We start from the raw sequence: 12790 nt of genomic DNA, 5'->3' as shown, positions 1-12790 counted from the left end.
TAGTAAAATTCTTGTATATAAGTTTAGCAATTCAATTCATGGTTTTGTTAATAAAAATTTATGTTTATTCTGTCTTTCAATTGTTCCATTTGACATATAATTGAGAAAATCTCCAGAAGCTTTTTTTTTAAAGAGCATAAACTTTAATGCAGAAGATTCATCTGTTTTTGGCCTTATTCCATTTATATGACGAAAGAAGAACATTTCGGTTGTGCCTAGAATACTCCAACACGTTGAATGTCTATTGAATCAGGCATTTTATTTTTATTTACCTGAATTCATTTGTCCGGAAATAAAGGAATTTCGCCAACGGGAGCCTGAATTGAATCTATTAAATTACACACAGCATTTCTCTTCCAGTGCCGCAAGGACCAGGAAAAAAAGTCAAAATGTGTTTGTGGTTTCGGTGAAAGTAAAGAGGTAATAGAATAGTTTTTTTTTCTTCCCTGTACTCATGGTCCTTCGAGCTAGGATGCCTCAGTGAATATGACGTGCGAGGACTCATTTTCAATCAACTCTCACAGGATAAATTGAATAATCCTCGAGAGAGCTTTTGTCCAGAGAGCTTTGCACCACCCTCTTTTGCCCTTTTATTCCTCATATAACATACGTATTACGTGTACGGGGAAAATAATAGCACAGGAAATCGAATAATACAATCACCTTGTCTTCATTACCGAAGGCGAGGTGATGAAAAAAAGCGTCCTTATTGCCAGGCTTTGTGAAAATGTGAAAGAAGTAGAATTCGTATAACGTAATTAGTGCCAATTAGAACAAAAGAGAAAATAAGTTGGTATAAAAAAGTTGAAATCCAATTAATAGATTTCCCATTTTTTTTTAACAAATTTTAAATTGAGTGCATTCCAGCATACCTCTTAAACTTCTATGATAAGCCTTGCTAAGCTCATCGTGGGTTTGATTTTTCACGGGAAAACTTGAAGGAATTGCAACTTTTCGGTTTAATGAATTTAAAGTCAGCTTGGACTAATGACTTGATGCTATTCCTATGAAAAACGAAAAGAGGAAATCTTACTCCTTAACATTTTTTTAATAGTGGAAACTGGGGTACTACCGAACACTGTGATCTTTTTATTAAAGATTTTAAAATATAGTTTCGATGAGTCACATATATATTGTGAGACATAGAAAATTTAGTCATTACGAAGCTTCCAATGGTATTAAGCATGGGCACTTTCCCCTAAGTAGTTTAGAAATAAAAATCACTGTTTAATGCCACTCCATGTTCGATGGTGCTTCAGTTTTGCCTACTTGGTTGTTCTCGTACGCTTCTGCGTAATCGACTTGTCCGTAAATTTGTTTCTGTCACGACTGTTTACTGGTTTTGAAACACTTCGAGAATTAGGGAAAACCGGGAAAACATCCATGACAGAAACCAACACAAAAACAAGTCCATAATGCAGAAGCATACGAGAACAGCCTGCACTGAGAGAAATCCGAAAAAGTTGAAATAACATTCCGGAAATGTTAATTTTACCCTGTATTATTGATCCGAAATCGGTGTAAATATTATGCTCTTTAGGTGTATTACGGGTTAAAGTTACCCTTTTCATGTTAATTTAGCACTTAGAAAGATGTAAAATTAAAATTAAAAAATGTTGATATAATTTTACACCCAAAAAGTGTTAAAGTTGCGAGCAAAAAGAAAGTAAATTGCACCCACTTTTTTCTCAGTGTGAGAATAGCCGGTACAGAACGATAATTTCTCATGAATCTGTTATAGTAGGTGTCATAAGTTTGTTACGTCTTGTATGTTGAAGAAACTAGGTAGGAAAAAAATAGAAAAAATTACTTTTTAAAAATTTTCTTTTTGCAAATTGGTTGCCTGTAATCCGTAGATCTTATTAATGTATTTTATAAATAATAATTAATCTTATTTCATATGAAAAATAATTGTTTGCCAAAAGTTGATTATTTTTAATTCGTCAAAAGTTTGTTACGTCAATTGGAAAAGTACCTCAAAAAGATGAAATATTTAACCAACTTCTTTTAATCCGGTTATATTTTGAAGTTATATCATTTAATAAGCAAATAGTACATTTGCACATTTTTAAAATTTTCAATGGTCAATATATGCATATAAATAAAATGATAAATAATAGGAAATGAATTTTTTTTGTTAATTTAAAATTTAGGTTAAAATGGCATGTTACAAGAAGTTAAAAGAAGAGATATTGTCCAGAAATACTGCCGCAATAAATCAGCGTCGTCTGCGTCAGAAATTTTCTGTATTGGATGGAAAATTTCTGCAGTATGTACATAAAATCGACAAAATTTATAGTGATTAAACATAAGTACATGTGGAAAACGCTACTGTTCAGACCCAGGGTTTTGATTCTCAAGGTTGATAACTCCATTATAAGTATCTCTGATAGTGACCCCATGATATCTGTTCCAAAAATTCAAAGTCGCTTGGTTACCGAAGGTATACAGGACACTTTTGTTACAAAAATTAAGCTGAAATTGAAAAAATGGCAAGAATGGTTGAGTGACTCCCGGGATTTCATGGGTAGGAAAGACCGGTAAATAAACTTGAGACAACGACTTAGATTCTACCGTAGGTCATTTCCAACCGATTATCCCTTTCGCGGCAGCGGGCTTAAAACACTCAGGTTAAGAGTACACGCCTGTTAATCCTCCGCTTCTTCAAGGAAGGTGTTCAGAATAAATTCCAAGACGAACAAAAGTAATATCCAGTATTTGTTTCAGCAACCATGCCCCAGATCTGCCCCTAAATCGCTTCTTCTTTTCAAATTCATAGCTTTTTGCATTCAACTGTAACCATTTTGAAATTCCGTTGTCGTCGTAATAGGTTTGCGAGACTTGATGCCACTTTTTGGAAATAGAATACTGTGAAACAGGGTGCAAGTCTGAAGTCACAGGTCTCTTTAACCAGGAGTCACGGGCTTTAACGTGGTCTACAGCGTAATATTCACGAAGGACTTTACAGGATACGTGCCTGAACCGATTTTCAAACACACTATAACCCACTCTAGAACCTAATACAGCCTTTCCTCATTCACCAACTAGGACTACTAGGACGTGCGACGGGTACTCCACCATCGTGGGTCGTAGGTCCTTAGTAAAGAAATTTGCAAATTTATCCGTGTTTGAAAACAATGTTGAAAAAGGATAATGATGACTAAGTCTCAGTTCACTAGGGCTATGCCGGCTTCAGACTGGAGGTTTAGCCCATTTTCCGAAGGTCTCAAAAATCTAAATAACAAGCAATTTTATTGATTTTTCATAATCCAATGGATCGTTTGCTTTTAATATCCAATTCTAAACAACGATTTCCTAAAAAATCACACCTGATAAGGAATTAGAGGAGTTAAGCCAGATGGCTAAGCCTTAGGTCTGAAGCCCGTACTACGGAACTGGAAAATATGTAGTATCAAAAGTTCTAAAAGTGATAGTTCTTGAATCAGGTGACGTAAGGTTAAATGATTGTAATGGTTGTCAAGGTGATAGGTCAAAGAGGTATTATAGAATTTTCTATCTGTGATTTCAATTATTTTCGCGACTATATAGTTGTGATAAGTTGGTCACATCTTCTAGCAAGCTTTCTCATGCTATTCCAAAGAAAATAGGTGATTTTTGAACACGTCGAGGACTGGGAAAAACAGTCATGATAAAAGCCAACATAAGAAAAGACTATTAGGGGAAAGTATTCTCCCTTCGAACGTTCATGCCTTCGAATAATGTGAATTTTACTTTAGTTTTCCTAAGAAACTTACCCATTTCCATTAAATATTAGGTGGCTTATCATCAATTGTTGATAATTCCGTGATAATTTATTGGAAATCTCTTATGAAAAACCAAAGAAATTCACATTATTCGAAGTCATGAACGTTCGAACGGAGAGCGCCTTCCCCTACGTAGAAGCATAGTGTATTAAAAAAATTTTCAAGAGGATTCCCTGTTTAATTGAAATAGCATTATTATTCTACAACTGAAGTACTATATTGTATTACGCTATTTAAGTGTTCTTCGAACTTAGGGCTTCTAGTTCTGAATATTTTACCGTAAAGCTGAGAATTCCCTAAGTATGTTTCATAAATTTAAATGAATGCCGCATGATTGGAACAGCATTGTTCTTCTTTAGATTCCATTGGTGGCATAGGAATGTTTGTGGTCCTCCGTCCCCTTTCGATACAATTCCGCAATACTCAACGGTCGTTAACTATCTGAGACGGCTAATTTTAAATCCTGAACGTGACCTTGTTGGCAATCCGTACACCACCCTCCATGCCACCATCTACTTTGCACCATTAAGTCAGTATAATAGCCTTTTCTTCTGTCGTCTATGCGGACGAGATAATTCACTTGTGGCTGAGATTCTTGCAGTATCTCGCGAGATATGCCAACCCAACTATTTGGAGCTTTTAGCGCGGAAAACTGATTAGGCCAATCTGGCGGTTTGGTGGTCCTTATCAACCACGTAAAAGTCAATGTGACATATTGACTTATTTAATGCAGAATTTGACATAAATTCAATTTCATCTAATCCTGTATGAGTGAGAGGATGAAAAAAAGGGGCTTCAAGTGTGAGATGTTTGAAATTGTGTGTCTGTGGTGGTCCTTTAAGGGGTGAGCGCAAACTCACCCCTCTGGATCTGATAAGGGGTTGTGCGCATGATCCCTGGAGGGGTAAGGTAGAGTCCTTTTCAGCAAGAAATTGTTCGGCGCGTTGTGAATTTGCGCGAATGTGTCGTGGCGGGTTGAATTTGAGATTTTCACAGATTTTCCACTCACTCCTCATCAATTGACGCCCGAGCCTTCTGCCGGCCACGAGAACTGAGACAGTCCCTGAGTGCACGTCGTGGAGTCTGGACCGCGCGCGTTACGCTCTCAACTAAATCTTATCACCTCTTGTCAGAGTATTTCCCCCGTACTTTTTTGAAGTCTTCTTGCAAAATTCCGTGACCGAAAGGTATCACAATTCAACGTCAGTGAACTCTTTCCGGAACGCGGTAGCATCCGCACTTTCTCTCTCTCTCTCCTGAATCCCAGATAAAACCATCCTAATCTCTATCCATTCGAATCCTCCCCCGGTGAATGTTTCCAGGATGCTTTTTTTCGTGGACCACGGAGAGTTCAGTGCATGATCCATCAATCATGACATTTGAGAAAGTTTACCAATCGCGTCAAATTACCATTCCGTAGTAAGTGCGTGTTTAGTGCGGAAGTACTGTGAAATTCCTGTATCGTGTGCATGTTTATAAAATAGAAAAAAAAAATCAGCTTGATTTGATTAGCATAAGCGTAGAGTGTCTGTGCTTTGTTGTGCTCAAAAGCCTGTAAAGTTTTAAAAAAAATATATATATAAAGTGCTAGGGGAGCAAAGGAAGCAAGACATAAAAGCTGCCCAAGACAGTGAAAAGTCAGAAATGGAAAAGAAAGCACCAAGATTAACGACAACTTAAGTCAGTGTGCAGAAGAATTTATTCAACGTTCCCTCTTGGCACGAAGTGGTAAAAGAATTTCCCAACAATTTCAACATATAAATGTCATATAAATTTCACAAACATTATAAGTTTAATTTGATGGCGTACATTTTTTGGGATGATGCTGGTGAAAACATGATTGAAATTGAGTTGGTGAAAATGGCATTGAAGGGAAAGAAAGTTAAAATTTATCATGATACTCTCTTTTCCCTCTCATTCTAAACATATACCCTTAGCGGCAGTGCGAAAGAGTACGCGGGAAAATTCATGATATGATGAAAAACAAAACGATTTTCATTCAACAAATCCCTATTGGAAGGCATCTGATGAAATTGCGTTAGGAAAAGAAAATTTAATAAAAAATACCAAAAAAAAGGAAGTGAAAGATCAGAGTAGAATAGCCTGTGCAGCATAGAGTGTAAAATTGATTGAAGTTCCGATTAATGTTGCTAACATCATCAAGGCGCGCAAAATTACACCGTACTGTTCAAAAGTGCACGTGTCACGTTCAATTCATCAGCCAATTCATTCACATAGAACTCACCCTGAGGAAAGAGCTTCAGCATCCTCAAATTCTCCAAACTACACTGAAGGAAATGCCCTAAGCAGATGTGCTTTGAAGTTACACTAAATTTTGAATTTCTTGTGTTATTTCTATGCTCAAGTGTACCAGTAGGGGAAAGTTCTCTCCCTTCGAACGTTCATGCCTTCGAATAATGTGAATTTCTTTTGTTTTTCGTAAGAGAGTTCCACTAACTTATCACGGAATTATCAACAATTGATGATAAGCCAACTAATATTTAATAGAAATGTGTAATGCCCTAGACACACTTACGACTTAAACCGAGAGAGGGTTTAGTGGAAAATGATGAAAACACGTTTTAACCATTATTTCTAATATAATTATGCTAAGCCGTCTCTCGGCTAATCCTCAGGTCTGTCAAGGCCCTAAGTCTCTTTGTAAAACTGAAAGAAAATTCACATTATTCGAAGGCATGAACGTTCGAAGGGAGAACACTTTTCCCTAACCCTTAAATTTTTCATCTACAATTGTGGAAAGCTAACATATGCTAGTGTTGAGAAGAATTGTAAATAATAAACAACTATATAAATATTAAGGTCTAAAAGTGTAAGTGTAAATCTAACACACGTTGGTGTAGAATTAAAATTTATGGACAAAATCCAATATTAATATGAACAATCCGTTTGTTAGTTCGCTTTTTGATTTTTTCGTCATTTTAGAAACGTTCTACCGATAAGTACTACCAATTCAGTTGTCGCTTTGTGGACAGTTAAAGTGCAATAAGCTAAATTGTGAACCTAATCTAATCCTGAACTTTGAGATTTTCTCACTATTTCACATGAGCGAAAGAAAAATACAATGACGAATACTCTAGAGAGTGTTGGTCCTGTCTTGTACTTCTTCGTGATCTCTTTTGTCCCTGCTCATCTGAATCAGTGAGCGAATCTCAAAGTTTATGACTCCGACACACCATTTAGATCAGGAAAATTTCATGAAGTCGAAATTCGAATCCTTTTCTTTCTCACATGTTTTCCATAGGGCTATCTCATTCTTTCGCACAGCAAATTCGATTGAGCTAAATTCAATTTGTAGTGATGTTCAAAAGAAGAAGAAGAGTACAATAGAATGAGATAGAATATTCAAAGCATGTGAGAAAAAAAGGAATTCGAATTTCGACTTCATGAAATTTTCCTGATCTAAAAGGTGTGCCGGACTCATTAGGATGAGATTCTGCTCACAACAAGGGGTAACTCATATTGAGAAACCCTCGTCAATTGTCCGAGAAACGCTTAGCGAAACCCAAGATACCCAATTTCTGCATCGCGAAACCCGAGAAACCCAAAAATTGCATCGCGAAACCCGAGAAACCCAAAAATTGCATCGCGAAACCCGAGAAACCAGAAACCCTTGTCAGAAAAAATGGGACTGAGTTACCCCTTGGCTCACAATTAGTCTATTCTCTATTGTAACCTAAATGCTATATCTGCTGAGCGAAAACCTATCATTATTACTTTGAATTAATTGAGTACTCACCCGGCAAGGAGCTCTTTCAAATTTATATGAGTAAACGAACTATCCCTAGTACGTAAAGGAACTGATGTGGTAGTGGCATATCCTATGCCTGTTCCTGTTTAAATCAGACAGATCTCTTCAAATTCGATAACATTTTAAATTACCTTTGAAAGCTTATACTTTTTTTGTTTTGAAGTTAAACTAGGGAAAGCGAGACACCTTTAGTTGCAATACCTTCAAGATTAGGCCTTTTTCTCCTAGTTTTATAAGTACTTGAGGCTTTCATAATGCGTTAAAACTTCACAATTGGTTTGTAAAGATAAATTATATCATACTGAAGTCCAGTTTCATTTTAATTCAGGAGGAACAAGACCTATTTCAAAGATATTCCTATTCAAAGGTGTCCCACTACCCCCTATCTACGCCAGAAAAGACCAAACAGTATGGTAGGGTAAAGTGTTACAAGTTGGACAATTCGCCGGTACAAGTTGGACATGGCTTTTTTTCTTGATAAATACAGTACAAAATTTGTTTTTAAGCACAAAGAACCAAATAACTAATCAAAAAACTAAAGCATTAAAAATATACAAATAAAAACGAAGTACTAAATTTATCAAGAAAAATCCCTGTCCAACTTGTACCACTTTACCCTAGTACAATTTTGTCATTTATATGCGCTATGTCAAGGACAATAAGGTTGGTAAAACTTATTATTCTATATGCAAAATGAAGAAATGAGATTTTGGATCGTCTTATCTAAAGTTGTACCGTAGATACAACCTGTTTTATTACATAAACCTGCTGTTCATAGATTTGTTTTTAATTTTAGCGCTAAACGGTGGTCTTCACCGATCGGACATAGTGAGATAGATAGAACCGGTAAAGACCATGCTTAAGTTCTAGAATTAAAGAGAAGCTTGGGGACAGCAGGGCGCCAAAGTTGTCCGCATCTATGGTTGAAATAGTAATTATTTTAAAAAACCTATCTTATATACATTAGATTCTAAATAGTCGAATAGTCGAATAATACACTTGAAGAGGGTCCCGGTGAAAATCGTGAAAGCCAAAATCCCGAGCGCCAAAATCCTGAATGGGCCAAAATCCCGAAAGCCAAAATCCCGAATTCTTAAAAGTATCATAGCTACTCCCACGATTGTACCCGCGCTTGCTGGAGGCAAAGGGAAATCTTCTGTGTTTTAGGAAATCATTCTAAAAATTTTCCTCCATATAATTTCATCCCTTTCAGAATTTTGAACATTCGGGATTTTGGCTTTCGGGATTTTGGCTGCCACCGCTGGAAGGATAATAGTCTTCAATTTAAATCCCAATAGTTATAGTTGCTGAATTCTACTATTAACTTACTTTTGAAATCTCAACGTTCAGGATAGTAAGTTCTAAAGAAAACCATACGTCGATGATGGTACTTACTGTTATCTTTTGATGCAGTAAAATGAAACACACGATTTGTGGAAAATATCATTCAAATTTCTCTCGGTGTATATCTGGATTTTATTGTATTAGTTATGCGATGAATAGAAACTAAAATTATGACTATAAATGCTAGGCCATAAATGTGGAGTAATAAATTAGAATGTATTTATGTCATAGCTCTTTTCTATGTGATCCATATAAATATAAACCATTCGTAGAAAATTTATTGTTTTAGTTTTTCAAAATTATGCGTTCTCATAAATGAATCTATTCTCCATTTAAAATATTTCTACTTATAATAAAAATTAAATTTTGAGAAATGATTAGAATATTTTTGTGAATAATTTCAAAATTTTGAAATTGAATCGTTAATCTTGATATGAACTCAGATTTTCAAAACTATTTTTCAGAGGTGTTTGGTGTTCGCCAAGAAATATTTTTAATTTTAAAAAATTAATTCTTAGAAAAATAAAATAAAAAAGTCTCAAAGATCGATATAACTAAGTTTAAATGATATTAATAAATATTTTTAAATAGTTTTTGGTTTAAAGGCTGATCACAATAATCTCTTAAGCCTTTAAACATTTAAAACTGGAATAGCGTTTGCAAGATAATAAACGGTATTCGTCCTTGTAATTAAGAATAAGAAGTTTTTAACTTTGGCACTGAAGCACAAAAAGGCTTAATTACTTTGGTGTTTAAGCTTTACTGATTCCAGAATCTGGAGATCAATTTACAATTTTTTTTTAGTTACCAATAAATGAAGATAATATAAAATTGAAAAATTTCAATAAAATACATTAAAAATTGTAAAGTATTACACTAAGCAAGACTCATTTATTATATTAATAACAAATAAAAAACTAATTAATTTATTAAAGTTTGGTTTATTAAGGTTTTATGAGTTTCCTGGTGTAACCAGTAGTGACGTGAAAGTTTACCAGACCACTCCGGCGGGGCTTTATATTTCCCAGGAACTGTTCCTCAAAGTTTCAAGGAGAGTCTAAATGCACCATTTGTCTCTATGATAGGAGAGTACGTCCCTCAGTATACAGAGGAAGAGGCTTTCTATATGAGAACCTGCCTCCTGGTACCTTACTAAGCAAGGAGCAAGGGCCTAAAGCAGTTTTCATACTAGAGCTACAGTTCTCGAAGGCCTCATAATCTTATATAACGAGAAGTTTTATTGCGTTTAGAGAACTTAATAGGTTATGCCCTAGACACACGTACGACTTAAGCCGAGAGACGACTTAGTGGAAAATGTTGGAAATGTAGTCTAACCGTTATTTCAAATAAAATTACGCTAAGCCGTCTCTCGGCTAATTCTCAAGTCTGTCAAGGCCCTTACATATCTTTAATAAATTCAACCTTAAGTTAAATTTTTTTAAAAAAATCGCGATTTTTAAGAAATTAGGACAGTAGGAAATAGACGGAGACGCTGAACCTTTCTTGATTTTCACAATTTTATTCTCTACGACGTTTCGAGGATGGATGTCCTCTTCATCAGGTATCGAATATGGCAGGGAAAATCACGTACAGGTGGGAGTTGTTACACTGCACTTGAACTTTGATCACAAATTGATCTGTGATGTTCACCATTCGACTGACCGACACAGAATTTCTGTGTCTGTGTATGAAGAGGACATCCATCCTCGAAACGTCGTAGAGAATAAAATTGTGAAAATCAAGAAAGGTTCAGTGTCTCCGTCTATTTCCTACTACATTCTGTCGAACCGAAATTCTTCTGAAATTAGGACAGTTAACCCTTATATGGCTAAGCTTTAGATCTGAAGCATGTATTGGAGTGTGGTCAGGCCATCGGAGGTAGCCCGCCGGGGTCGAATTGCTGGTGCTCCTTGCATGCCTGGCATGAGTCTTAAACCTATGTCTGTTTTAAAGATGAATCTGTGGTCATTAATGGGCTATAATAAGACCTCAGGTAAGGTAGGAAAAGAAAAAAAAAACCATTATGGTTTAGCATGGTAAACTAAAAGCATTGTAGCTCATTAAACTATTCGCTTTATCAGTTTCAGCTGTTATTAGAAATGTATTAATTCAACGACAAAACCATAAAGCTTAACCAACCTGAAATTTGTGTTAAATTTCGTGTTATGACAACACTCGTTCTTGTGTCACTACTAACTCTTAGCTTTTTCTCAGTGTATAGTGAGTGGATGGAGGCAAGAAAAAAAATCCAATTATGTTTAAATTACATCCACTTGAGGAGAATCCTTCAATATCGGAGTTATTAATACATCTCGGCGAGGAGTTGAAATTCCAATCCATCTCCTAAAATCCCCTCGAACCCCCCTCCCAATCCCTAAAGCCAAACATTTTCCCTCACATAGCTCAATGTTAACCAAAAGCAACAAGAGATGAATTAATAAGACAGAAGAAACATTTTTCAACTTTAATTAGTTTAAAAGTAAATACGAAATGTTCCATGGAAGTTGATTAAAATAAACGAAAATTATTTCAGCTGCAAATTCTTTGGGCAAGAAAATTTGAAACAAGGATGCTGGAGGATAGCCCCAGAAGATTGCGTAGGGTTTTTGTCGATGATATCGTCCCATTTTCGAGATAATCTCACTGGCCTTACGGGTCTTCACGAATTTTCATTACATTTTACCAGTCCACTGTGGCGACTTTAGGGCTCATTGGCCTACAATTGAGGGTTATCCCCGAGGGGTTCAACACTTCACCCTGCGTGAAATGTGCTGAGGCAATTCAGATATTAATTCATGCGATGAGGCAAGCACAGAGAAAATTGTGCAAACTCTGAACGTGCCGCAAAACTATTTTGTCTAATAGCTCAATTTAGAGACTCTTTAAGATGTGAAAAGACCGGTTTAGCTTTAAAATCGTCTGTCCTTGAGGGATAAGGTCTTAAATTTACATTTTAGCTAAATTGATTAAAATTCTCTTCACCCTCCGCGGTATGCACAAATTTTGGTTGACAATTTCCTAAAAGACTTCGCCACAAATGCGTCAGATAAACCCCAAATTGAATCTAAAATTTCACTAAATTAATTCATGGGACGAAAATTCATATAATTCAATTAAATGTTTCTCTGACATTGCAGCGACTGTGTGAGTGGCCCATGAAAATCCAGTCATTTGGAGTGTGGGTATTCTGGTTTCATATTTTAGATTGGTTTTCACCCCTTCTATATCTCATCTAAAATTTAGGGTTTAATATCCAAAGAAAAAATATCAGAGACAAAGAAATCCCTTCTTTCAAACTTCTCTTTCAAATTTCCTGCTGTCCATTAGATTTTTTTTTTATAAACTTTGAACTATTCTTGGTCAAACTAAGCCTTACGGCGTTATCACATTTGCACATTAAAATTTTAATGTGATTCTCATTAATTGTCGCTTGTGAGCGTCCAAATATGTTATTTGTATCTTTGAGTCACTTAATATTTGGGGTTTTTCTATTTATTGATAAAGAAGTGGACTTGGCCTGCAAAAATAAGTTTAAATTTACCTAAAGCATAAATATTTTTCACATCAAAAAATTAAAGAGAAAATCGCATTAATTTTTCGCATTAATGCTATAAATAAATTTCTATCAAATTTTGCGGGCCAACTCTACCTTTATATCAATAAATAGATTAAATTTTGTATGTAAAATGATTCAAACACACAAATTGCACATTTGGACTCTCGCCAGCGACAATTAATGTGAATCATATTAAAATTTTAATGTGCAAGTGTGATAACACAGTTAAGCTGGTTAAGGAAGGCGACCAAAAACGATCAATTTTCAGTGTGAAGCATGAAACTAACAATTCAAGCATTTACTAATTATTTAATGTTATAATATAAAGTTTTCGAAATCATAATGTATGCATATACA

At 35.4% G+C, this 12790-nt stretch overlaps 1 protein-coding gene across 1 annotated transcript in view; it reads left to right on the top strand.

The window, feature by feature from the left end:
• The first annotated feature begins 4822 nt into the window (after positions 1 to 4822).
• LOC129803756 (uncharacterized) overlaps positions 4823 to 12790 on the top strand; it is a 391692-nt gene continuing 383724 nt past the window's right edge. The window contains exon 1 of the mRNA XM_055850537.1: positions 4823 to 5492. The gene's annotated coding sequence lies outside the window, so the exon portion shown is untranslated. The remainder of the gene's footprint in view (positions 5493 to 12790) is intronic.

Source organism: Phlebotomus papatasi, chromosome 2 (genome assembly GCF_024763615.1).
Source record: "Phlebotomus papatasi isolate M1 chromosome 2, Ppap_2.1, whole genome shotgun sequence".
NCBI classification, from domain to species: Eukaryota; Metazoa; Arthropoda; class Insecta; order Diptera; family Psychodidae; genus Phlebotomus; species Phlebotomus papatasi.
Note: the sequence above shows the minus strand (reverse complement) of the source record. Positions and strands in the feature narration are given on the sequence as shown.